The sequence below is a fragment of the Amphiprion ocellaris genome, chromosome 15 (genome assembly GCF_022539595.1).
Source record: "Amphiprion ocellaris isolate individual 3 ecotype Okinawa chromosome 15, ASM2253959v1, whole genome shotgun sequence".
NCBI classification, from domain to species: Eukaryota; Metazoa; Chordata; class Actinopteri; family Pomacentridae; genus Amphiprion; species Amphiprion ocellaris.
The window spans coordinates 6,719,228-6,731,876 of NC_072780.1; the positions used below are offsets into that span (position 1 = coordinate 6,719,228).

At 40.1% G+C, this 12,649-nt stretch overlaps 1 protein-coding gene across 2 annotated transcripts in view; it reads left to right on the plus strand.

Moving 5' to 3' along the window:
- The window catches only part of csmd3b (CUB and Sushi multiple domains 3b), a 349,486-nt gene that overhangs the window by 168,604 nt on the left and 168,233 nt on the right, over positions 1-12,649 (plus strand). The gene's annotated exons all lie outside the window — the stretch shown is intronic.

Consider the following 12,649-nt stretch of genomic DNA (forward strand, 5'->3'; position numbering starts at 1 on the left):
GCATGACTTCTCTGCATAAATAGTAACATTTCTGTCTTGGTGTATGTTTCCAGTAGGATTCCGAAACTGCTGGTCAGTTTCTAGATATTTGTAGATCATTTAGGCAGGAAAATGAAAGGATCTAGTTGAAGGACCGAAGAGGTGAATTGAATATGACTGTAGAAAAGACAGATGAGAGTGGAATGTGTTTCATCAGGACTGTGATGTGTTAAACTCTCAGTATGCAGCTGTTTGTTTTAGATGTCAGGGATGACATTTAACACTCACCAACACCCTGGGTCCCTTTCTCACTCTGTCTCTCCCACGCACATTCCTCAAAGCACATTCGAATAGGCAGACGCAGACATCAACCCAGGGACTAGCTCAGGTGAACACACACCCACACACACTGTCAAACATGCACATAAACAGACACAAAATCAGACACACCCACTCTCAGAGAATAAAAGAGAGTGGAGAGTGAATGAATGGGCAGTATTGCTTATACATCACAACTTTAGGAGTCTGTCATTACAATTGATCATTTAGAAACTCTGTTTACTGACCAGATGAGAAAACAGGGGATGCCAAACTCATTTATCTCCATACTGCTGTGGAGTCAGACAGCGAGAGAAACAAAGAGAGTCTTTCTCATTCTCTTTCTTTTGTGAACTCTGTACTTTGTATCTCAATTTCTTTTTGTTGCTTTTTGCTTTGATTGGTCATTTATTTAACAGCACTTAACTTTAGTGACCAGTCTCTTGCATTTTGCATTTATTCTCATTTTCTTTTGGGCAAGAGGGTCGACTCCACAGCTCCAGTATAAGGACTGTGAAGAGGTGCACTATGAAGCAAGAATAATGGGTTAGCTAGGTATGCTGAGCCTACAGCGATAGTTTTTAATGTCACAAAGTTAGATCTCTCTTACCTCTCTAGATCACCATAGTAACTGATGCTGCAGAGCAAACCTGCTGCGGAGGAGGTTATGATCAGAGTTTAGGTTGTAAATCAGCTGTAATAAACCTGCCCCTTTAACCAGTTAATTCCGTGACCAGTGTTAATGAGCGAGACACACTCTTAGTTGAGGTTATGTCTGCAAACCTGTGTAGCTGTATCAACCATTGCCACTGAACAAAGCTGTATCGCACAGTATATGCATTTTGTCTCCATGGGAACCTGCATGCATTCAGTCAATGGTGCAGAGAAGGTATAAATATGTTTATTTACTTGATCTTGATTTGTAGACCATTTTCTCCTACTGGTACTGCAGCTAATAGTGACAAGTGACATATTTTATTATGGAACAGTGTCAGACCTAAATGCCCTTTTTCAATATCATGTTTAAATGTTTAAAGTTTTATAACCTTAACCCTTGATGCACAGTGTGGGTCAGGAGATACTCATTTTCCAGTGGATTTGGGTCACTTTTGACCCATGTTGTGCATCAAAGGGCAAATGTATCGTCATCATGCTACAAATAATTAGATGCACTAAGAAGGCATCGAGTGGTTTTCAGTTTTCTACCAGCTCGCTTGCATCATTTGCTGTAACTGCAGTTTTTAGCCATAATAAAATGTTGTATTCTTTATAGCTTTCTATTATAGGACACTGTTTCTCTTGACTGAAACAGGTGGCATATGATTGGTCCATTTTGTTATGAAGAAGTGTCATATGCCCCCTTCTTCTAAAAAAAACCCTGGTTGAACAAAGAAAGCTGATAACCACCTCTGATTTTCACCATCTCCGACTGGGGTTTCAGGTTTTGTCGAGCCAGCTTACAAAGAAATCCTGGCTATGTCAAACTGGCTTCGTGGTGCTCACCTCTAAAGTGTCTCCGAGTAAAACACTGAAGCCCTGGCAGCTCCATGGACACTGTAATGTACCAAACCTGTCATCTGATGATGTCTAGCGAACATAATTTCTTCAGTAGGTTCAATATAGTATCAGAGTCTCATTTTAGCATCATTTGCATAATTCTTGCTACATTATTAAAGGAAAAATAACATACTCAGCAATATCCAAGAGGTTTTATCAGCCAGTCGCGCGCTAACACAGGCTAACTCAGGTAGTAGTGAGGGTCAAATGGCATCATGGGGAGAGAGTGATCAAGATATAATGAGAGTCTAATTTTATCTCGCCATATGTGTTACCAAGAATCGAAATATGATTTATTTAGTCAAGGTCATAAGGTTACTGTTGGAATAATAATTATGATAGCAAGCTTGCTATCAATCAGTGCCTTCTCTCTTCATGTCTCAATGTGTTGATCTACCATTAAATCACTCTTCTGCCCTAATTGGTCTAAATGTCAGGCTGTTAGTTGACTGGCAGACAGCATCTGTTCTTTGATTTGAGCACAGATGGTGGGAGGAGCTGAAGGTCAGCGTGGCTACTAGTTATGTGTGGGTGGGTGTGTGCCCTAAACGCAATGGCTGTTCATCGAAGATGTAATGCTGCCAAGAAGAGGACAGCGACCAATATGTTTCTAACAAGGTTTAAACGAGTGATAGAAAAATATGGTTGCAATATCCGAGGGAAAGGAAGAATCATGGAAGCAGCACCTCGAATGGACTGAATTTGAATAACTAAATCCCAGCTACAAAAGCAGCTACACAGATGAGTCATATAAAGTTGAATGTGGGTATTTGTCTGCTTTAAATGTGGTGTGACAGTTTTCACTTTTTGAGTTTTCAAAAGAAAAATGCGGCAGCTCGGCTCCAAAGCCACAAAACAGTTTAGACCCAAAGGGACCTCCAAGAAACAGTGGTCACAAGTTGAAGCTTGCTTTCAGAGATGTACAGAATCTACACAGAATAGATATAAATCTCACAAAAGTACACCTGTAAAAGTAGCCACAGAATTGAATCAACATCTCTGTGACCATCTCAAAAGAAATGGCATCCTGAGCAATGGCACATTCTAGGTGTGAAAACAATAAATCCTGTAAATGAGAAAAAGTAATGTCATATATCACATTTTTTTCCACGTCCAGATGGGTTTACATTTGGCCCACATGTCTGCTGCATGCCCGAATAGCAGCCAAAGAACATGAGGCCAGATGGTGTGAACACTGTTCTCTTTATGCATCATTTTCCCTGTCCACTTATAAATCAACAGAAAAATAATTTACAGAACAACTAGATGAAGCCAGACATCCTCAATGGAAGTCCTTCAGGTAGAGTTTTGTTTCTTTTGTGCTTCTCTGAGCTGTAATCTACGCTTGAATATAAGTCCACATTTATTCACATCTGTGGCAGTGACCTGTGACACATTACTCTTTGGTATGAGAAGTCATTGATTTTCTTGACTTGTGTCACTGGTGTATTTGATCTACTCATTGACATCTTGTTCGAAGCAAATCACCTTGCAGCCATTGTTTACCTGTTTTGAATATGACTGTGCCTCAAGTTTCCAGCTTGTGGTCCCATTACCTGGTGTATCCAAATTTCTGGCATTAACAAGAAACATAAAGGAGAGAGAATGTGTACTGTAGTGTATCAAACCTGACAAAGGAAAAGTATCACTTCATTCTTCAGATACATGTCCCACTCTCTGATTTGCATTTTCGTGGAGAAGGATTCATTCTGCAGCAAGAAAATGACCTCAAAAACTCCTCAAATTTTACAAGAACTACTTGAAAACTGAAGAAGACCAAGGAGTGCTGCCTGTCATAGACTTTGTGCTACACTCACCTGACTTGATTATGCCGGCACTTGAAGACCGAGAAAGCCACACATTCCTGACATTACAAGTGGGTCTTTGGAACGTTGTCAGATCATGCTGGGATAACATGAGTTATTAGGTTTTGCAGAAATTTGTGGAGCCTCTTGCAGCTCAAGTGCACACTATCATTGAAACAGAGGAATGCTTTTAGACACTAATATGCACCCACATGCACACACATAGTATATGTGACAAAGCCCTACAGGCACAGGAATTAGGATTATTACATCCATCTGCTACACGTAAGAGGAAACAGTCTCATGTTTTATAGTATTACAAAGTCTGCACAGGGATGAGGTCTGGGTGGTTATTTGGATCAACAAAGCTTTGGACCTTGGCAATAGGAGACAATTTTTGTCTTCTTTTTTTCATCAAGGCGGTTGGTTTCATTTTCGTCCACTCCAGTGTGTAGGATTTATTGGCATCTAGTGGTAGGGTTGAAGATAGCAATAAGCTGAATATCCCTTAGCTCAGTCTCTACTTCCAGACATGAAGGAGAACCTCCGGTGGTTTCTAAAAATGCAAAAGGTGAAACCAGTGTTTGGTTTGTCTACTGTAGAATCATTGCAGTGCAACATGGGTGACTCAGTGAAAGTGGAAATGCTACCTCTGAGTGATTTTCCTCTAATGAAAACATAATTATGAATATTATGTTCCATTTTTACCTCGTAGATCTCTCTCAATCCTACACACTGGACATTGAGTCATAAACTCTTCATTAGCCTCAATTAAGTATTTAATTGAAACCATAATCTCACCTAACTAGCTAAGTAGTTGCTATCGCTCTTAAACCTTACTCAAGCTTAACCAAAAGTGCCAGATTAGAAAACAGCTTTATTTTTGCAACAGTAATTTGCAAAGAATTAATCAATTACTTTGAGTAAGTGTGTTCCAAAGGGAAGCAACAAGTTTGTGTCAAGACTGTATATGATCAGTTGTACATCTAGCAATTTGGTATACATGTTCTGCATTCTCTGTTTCAAATCTGATTCAATGAGTTACAGTCACCTTTCTGTATTTTGATACCCTATTTCCTTTGCATAGCTTACATGAACATTGTTGCTGGATTGCATCCAAATGCTTAGTTGGATTCTGTTCACAATGGTGCAGATTCCATTAGTTTGGCCGATCTGATGGCATTGCCTGTAAGGTCTGATTCTTATGCATCCAGAACTGCTTAATGCGCCCTGGCATTACTGGATGCTGAAAGTGACATTGAGACCACAAGTGAAATTGCATCCTCTGTGCAGTCAGGCAGCATGGGGCACGCACGCACACACACACACACACACACACACACACACACACACACACACACACACACACACACACACACACACGGTGCAGCTGTAGATGAAGTCTGATGAATGTCAGGCAACTCCTCAGGACCACACGGTAATTTGTTACAAATAACTGTAGGGTCATATTTGGGCACATGTTTAACAGTCCACCTCTCTATCTATTTGGTCATTCATGGCAGCTAAACTGAGGTATGAAAGGAGTGATGAGGGAGAAAGAGGGGAAGCCATATATATTCAGCTTTACAGTATATGGGGGCAAGAGGTTGATGGATGGGTGGGTGGATGTAGATAAGAAGGCAGAAGGGATGGATGGATCCAGCCTCAAGACAGAAGAGAGGAGTGGATGATGTAGATGGCCCATAATCCTTAGAGGCTGACAGCACACTGGGCTTTCTGTGATTGAAGTCTGCATGTGTGTGTGTGTGTATGAATCTAATGGTGATAGTGATCTGCCTATCAAAGTGATGCAGGAAAGGGGATGGAGTTATGGGGCAGAAGGAAGGAAAGAGGGGAGAGAAACAGGGGAGTGGAAAGGGGAAAGGCAAAGGAAGAGATGAGGCCAGGAAAGCTATTAAACATAAAATCAATCAGCAGGAAGAGAGAGAGACACAGAGTGAGTGAGTAAGGGAGTGAGAGATGGAGAGTGAAATGCAGAGAGAGTAAGATCTTAAAGAAAGACACAGCGAAACAGAGAAGGATAAAGAAGGAATCCTCAGATGACTGCGATATTGATGACAGCACAGTGGGGAGGACGGGAGGAACGGATGGGAGAGAGGGAGGCAGGATAAGGAGGCTAAGAGTGAGTGATCAAAGCACCCCAGGCCATGAGAGGGAAGGAGTAGGGGGGGAGTGAGAAGGGGAGAGTTAGAAAGAGGGGGAGAAAGTGATGAGGAAGGATGGCGAGAGGCGAGGATGAATGAAGGAAGAGAGAAGGAAGTATGGCGGTTGGGAATAAAAGAGAGAAGAGGGCAGAGGAGGAGATGTGCACTTTTACTATAAAAATAATCTCAATGCAGCAAAGGGAAGAGGAGGGTTGCAGTGAGCAGAGACCAGTGGGGAAGAAAAAGGGAGGGGGTGTTACAACAACCGAAGAGAGAGAGGGCGAGGAACGGAAAGGCAAAGAAAAGGGCAACACCAGCTCACTGATGTGATAAGAAATGAAGGCAACGTGGCTAGCACTACCTCGCTCTATGCCTCTGTTCGTCACACAGCCACACGCAGAGTCGCACTCAAACTAACACATATAGCACCCTCTTCCCTCCTCCTGTGGGTCAGTGCATTGGGGCATGAGCTGGAGTTCAGGCTCCCCAGGTTGCCGTCTAAAATAAAAGCAGAGAGCAGAACACAGCGGTGCAGCCGGAGAGAACAACAGCGTCTACCTATAGATTTACTCTGGTTTGCCCTTCTTGATGAAATCAGATTAGAAATACTAATCTGAAAGAAGATCTGCTTTCCCTTTATGGTCATTTATCTGTTTTTTTTTTTTTATTTCGCACGTCAGATAAAGCTACATTTGGGGGGTTTTATGCATCTTTTAAAAGTTTTAAAAGAGTCACACCAGATTTTAATGAAATCAAGCTTCTGTTCTCCACATTTTTGCGTAGAAATTGAAACAAAGTCATATGGCTATTTGTTATGTGGCTCGTTGTTGGACCTGCAGTACTAGAAGAAGTCAGAAATCATTTAAATCAGTCGTTTCATTTTCAGGTGCAGACCACAATAAGCTCTAAACCCATCAAAATGAATGTTCATAACAGTCATCATTAGCTACATTTAAATCTGCAGTATCTTTAATCAGCAAATGTATGGCAGATATGTATAGATTGATGCAATCTTTGTACTTAGTAATTTACATAACAATGTCTTAAACGATGGACTTCGAAAAGAAACCGAAAAGTGTCAAATTATGGAAATTTTAACAGAACCATTAATCTCCTGCTATAAATGCAAGATGTGTGGATAACCGTAATCCTTCATATAATAGCTTTTATCAAACCGATGCACACAGATTTAAAGTTAAAAATTAAAGTGGTGGGTGGGTGAGGGGGGTTATTACCAAATGTCAAATCATTTTGCTATTGCTCATTTTGTAATGACTTCAATCAATCATTTTGCATGTAATTTTCAAGCAAACTTCATTGATGTGCTGGCTATAGCTGTGGTGACCTCCGTGCTCCTTAGCTGTCAGGCACACATTAAGTTTAAAGGCTTATCGGATTTAAAGAATTTTGCTAAAGGCTGATCAGACTCATAATAAAATTCCATTCTTTGTTTCAGATTGTAATGAGAAGCAGCCTACACTGTCTTTAAAATATTACAAAAAAAAACAACTAAGTATATTTAATGTGCTTGTAAGATGCAGTTCCTTTTATACTGCAGCTGAGAAGGATGGGGAGGTGACAGGACCAAGAAGCAATGTAAGGTTGGCACAGTAATATTTAACACCGTCACACAGGTGTGTCATCATGATTGATGGAGCAGGAGCGAGCAAAATTAGCAGGTGCAGCATGGACGGCCGACTAGTTTTGTGTCGGGTCTGATGCGCACACACTTAACAGAAGGCAATCAGAGCTGGCTATAGGAATCTCACCCTCTCTCAGTCAACACACAACAAATGTCTCTTTTTATTAGAGCAGCTGCTCCTGAAGCGCTCTCTGCACAGCCCTGCCATTACTCGATGACACACAACAGAATTAGTGAGGATACTAATTGCATCATGTGTCAGCTGAAATTATCACATGGAGTCATTACATGGGTTTCAGGCTTCCTTGAAGTCCTACTCAGGTCTGCAACTGCATGAACAACAAAACTGATGGATTAAAAACAACACAGTGCATGTTACCTTCTCTATCAGCACTGTGAGACCAACTACACGTAACTTCTGACACAAAATTGATTGTTAATACATGCCTAAAAGGCAAAATGCCCAAATTATGTCTTTTTATGAATAGAGTGAGTAAATATTTTTGATGCACCTTTTCAGATTGTGTGCAGTTATTTGTTGTTTGGGACACAAGACCGAGTTATATAAAATATTTTTGGCTGAATTTTGAGAATTTCATACACTACCGTTCAAAAGTTTGGGGTCACCCAGGCAATTTCATGTTTTCCATGAAAACTCACGCTTTTATTCATGTGCTAACATAATTGCACCAGGGTTTTGTAATCATCAATCAGCCTTTCAACACAATTAGCTAACACAATTCATTAGAACACAGGAGTGATGGTTGCTGGAAATGTTCCTCTGTACCCCTATGGAGATGTTCAATTAAAAATGATCAGTTTCCAGCTAAATTAGTCATTTACCACATTAACAATGTCTTCGCTGTATTTCTGATTAATTTAATAAAAAAATAATTTTTAAAAAAAGGACATTTCTAAGTGAACGCAAACTTTTGAACACTAGTGTACATGTTTGGACCTGAGAGTTTAAGTGTTTTTTCCCTTAAAAACAAAACATCTTACCTGCAAAGCCATTTAATAGTTTGATTTTTCCACAAGTAAAACTAACACAGCCATGACATTTGGTGAAGACTCAGATCAAATCATTTTCAGCTGATCCAAATATTTGAATAGTTCCAGCAAAGGTCATATTTATAATTATGTGCCCTTGAAAATAGAGAGAGAGAGAGAGAGAGAGAGAGAGAAAAATACATTTTTCAACAATGGGGGTATCAGGCAACCAAGAAGTTCCTGTAAGTCCGTGTTTTATACAAATGTGGTCTTTAATTGACATTTCACCAACTTTTATGGTGCTAACTTCAATAGAATTTGATGTGTAGTGAGCATGACAAGCCAAGATACCAGTTTTATTTGCTATTTTGGCGTGTCAAAATTGTGATGCTTTGGGCCACAAAAGCTGGTGTACAAAGCTTATGTTTTCTTACCAAATGTTCATACATTTAACTCAAAGGAACGCTGCACAGAGAAACTAATGATAATTCAACGCATAACAGTATAACTCATATTTATTGACACGCACCATAGCAAATACTATAACAACAAGACATCAGTGCTGCACTAAAAGCATCAACAGAAAACATTACAAAACAGACATCATCGTTAAATGAGTTTCCATTTCATTTATTTGCAGAAAGGAAATTCTCAAAAGCTGCTTCAATCTCTGTGTTGGTGTTCATGTCAAGTTTTTGTCTTCCCCTCCTCATAGTACTTGGGATTGGTCTGTGTGATCGAGCTTTTAGTATTGGCACCAGCAGATATCGTCAAATGGAGGCCACTTAAACAACACAAATGGACCGTATGGGGGCATAAAATGTACCCCTCACATCCTGCCCCTCTTAATTCTTCTCAGTGATGAACTCCGGCCACTACTTGTCATCATAGACACGATTGCATCATCCAAGTCTCTTTTGCATTGTTTTCTTTTGTTGGTTTTGCTCCTTCCCAAAAAAAAAAAAAAAAAAAAAAGGTCCTTGCAGGAGCCTCTTGAACATTTTGTCCCTACCAAATTTCATGAATGTTGGAGTTACATTCCTAGAATTATTGAACCCATAAAATGGCTTCCAAGGTAAGAAGTTTTTTGAGGGTAAAAAAGAGAACATTTTCCAGGTCTGAAAACATATGAAAGTCTTAAAAATCTGCCTAAATGTCTTACATAAGTCTGAAACAGTGGAGCAACACCTCAATCTGAAATTACAAGAACTGACCCAATAGTAAAGAATGTGCGCTCATGCAGACATAATTATTAAGAATATTATACTGATTTACTCACAGATTAGGCAAACAAATGATCATGTTAACTGTCAGCTTCCAGCTCTTTAAATCACAGTTTTTCATTTGTGTTGCTTTCTCACTCAGTGCCACAGACTAGGAATTGTGTACCTCGATTTGAGACTCGGTTTCATTTGTCTGAATCGTGCATTTTCAACAAGCCAGTGTGGGTGCATGTCTGTGCAGATAACACAATGTGTAGCTTCAGTGACTGCCTTTGACTGGGTAGTGCTCTAAAAGTAACTGTGACCACTAGCACTGTTCATACTTTCCTCAAACTGACTGCTCCTGCATCAGACTTCACTGTGACTGTCGAGGAGGTGGAAGGTTGGTGGTATTTGCACACCGCAGTTGTTTGTTGTCTCAAAAGTCCTTTCATTGTTTTTTGCAGCAGCTACCTACCCAGCCAACTCCTTCTATGCCTGCTTCTAGTGGACACCCTTCAGCAGGAGAGGGAGTGTGACACTTAGACACAAGTACAAGAATCGGGAGCATAAACAGAAGAAACTTACCAAGGATTGTGTTTATTTTTTTTAAAAAAAAGTTCTACTTGAATATACAGTCGTGAGGCAATGATGGCACATTTATGACTCTTTTATTGCTTTTCTAAATATGCATCAGTTCAGTTAATCTTTACACCTCAGTATTATTGTTATTATTATTTTTTGCTATAGTTCATGATAATAGAATTTGACAGCACATACGGTAATGTCTTTCTGCACACAAAATTGTTGCTCTGTTGTTTAGTAAGACTTTCTTTAATTTACTTTACAAGTTAATTTCCTCTTCTGTAACAAGACCCACACATCAGTGCACCTTGAGGCCTTTCCACCTGTCTGTCAGCTGTCACTGGCACTTCAATAAGCTGGAGGGATGGAAGAGATGTGTGTGTGTGTGTGTGTGTGTGTGTGTGTGTGTGTGTGTGTGTGTGTGTGTGTGTGTGTGTGTGTGTGTGTGTGTGTGTGTGTGTGTGTGTGTGTGTGTGTGTGTGTGTGTGTGTGTGTGTGTGTGTGTGTGTGTGTGTGTGTGTGTGTGTGTGTGTGTGTGTGTGTGTGTGTGTGTGTGTTTGTATGTGTTTGTATGTGGATGTGGGTGTGTGTTCACCAGTGCTTGCAGACGTCCTGCTGTCGTCGTGATAAACCTGTGACAGCTGTCATCCTGTAAGCAGCGCTCTCTCCCATGGTGTGGACACGAGCGCGCGCACACACACACACACACACACACAGAGGCAGATTACTGCTTCGTTGCTCCCCTGCAAATGGCATGAGGTCTCAGCAGGTCCTGGTTCGGAGAGTTGGGTCATTTACACAGATCTCCTTAACTGTCTAGCTGTGGAATGAATGTGTGTACTTGGTAACTGAACGGTCTATCAATGCCTGCCTGCCTGCCTGTCTGTCTGTTTACCTGTCTGACCGACTGATTCAGCAGCCGATATAAATCTGTTTAAATGAATGAATTGTTAATGAATTAATAATGAATTCCTGTACCTTCATTATCAGTGCATCAGCACCTGCAGTTTGGGACAATGCACAACCCACGTTTCATCTCAGCAAGTGTCAAACATCAGCTTATGTCAACGCATTTTGACACAAGCAGCATTTGTAATGAGACAGCAACAACTTGAAAATGTGTATTGTTCCCAACTTCACACTCTGATTTACTGAAAAAGGCTCAGTCTATCTTAAAATTCATTTCAGGCCACTGATTTAGTTTCATTCAGTTTCTTATCTGGTGCAGTTTTGTACCAACCTTTTGCCTATTTCGATCTGATTCTCTATTTTTTTTTGTTTCACTCTAGTTCTGTTTGTCTCTGTTTGTTCTTATCTATTTGTGTTCCCCTGTTAGTCTCTATGTATTTCCTGTCTCTGCTCAGTGTTTTTTTGTCCAATTTCTAATATATTTTTCTAATGTTTCTATTCATTTTAATTGGTTATCATCTGTTGTTAGATGTGAGTCTTGGACCACAGTTATACTCTTTACCCCTCCTGTGGGTGGAGTCTGGCTTGGTCTCTCCCTTTATCTCTGTCATCTGTACGTGCATCCGCCAAGGCAGCGTCGCCTGGATGAGCACGAAAGGATGTGCATGTACACCTGACAGAGCCTGTCTACACTCTTAGAATGATGTGTCTTTTTCAGCTTATCAGTGAGTGCAGTTTAAGGACAACACACATCTGGTGTTTCTCTGTCATCTCTAAATGCTGATGATATCAACATGGTGATGTGTTGCAGAGTAATACAAATCACGTGTCATCCCAAATTGCACTTACTGGTGTGTAGGAAAATACACGTCTGCTGTAAGAGTGTGTTACATATAGTATTGCCTCTTTTATGTATAACTATAAATTATACAGGTATAATTTATACCATGTTTACAATCGGACTTGTACGCTCTCAGAAAAAAAGGTTCAACATTGTATCTTTCATCACTGGGTCACTGGCTCGGCTCCATTTGCTTTTCATGAATACAGATGAAATTGCAAAGACAGGCCTTTTTTAAGGATGTATCTGAATAGACTGTGTATGAAAAAATAAAGTATTTTGAATAAGTGAATTGGGCAAAATTTTCTGAATAACTCACCATCGAGCCAATGTCCCAGTGACACAGCAAGGTCCAATGTAGTATGTTTTTTCTTAGTGAGTGTATATGTATAAATTATATGTGTATAATTTATGCCGTGTGCACAGCGCAATCCATGTGTCTTTATCTGTTATACAGTAATCAGTACTACTATCAATTATATAATGCAATCAATCAGATGTGATCAACAATTACAGAAAATCAGGCAAATCTATCGTCACATCTGTCCTATATGTTTTGAAACAAATTGAGGTTTAATTGATAGACTGACTCTAAAGCAGCCAATTGGGAAACAGTCAGATCTAAAGTTCCTAGGTGGTGATTGGAGGAGACGAGA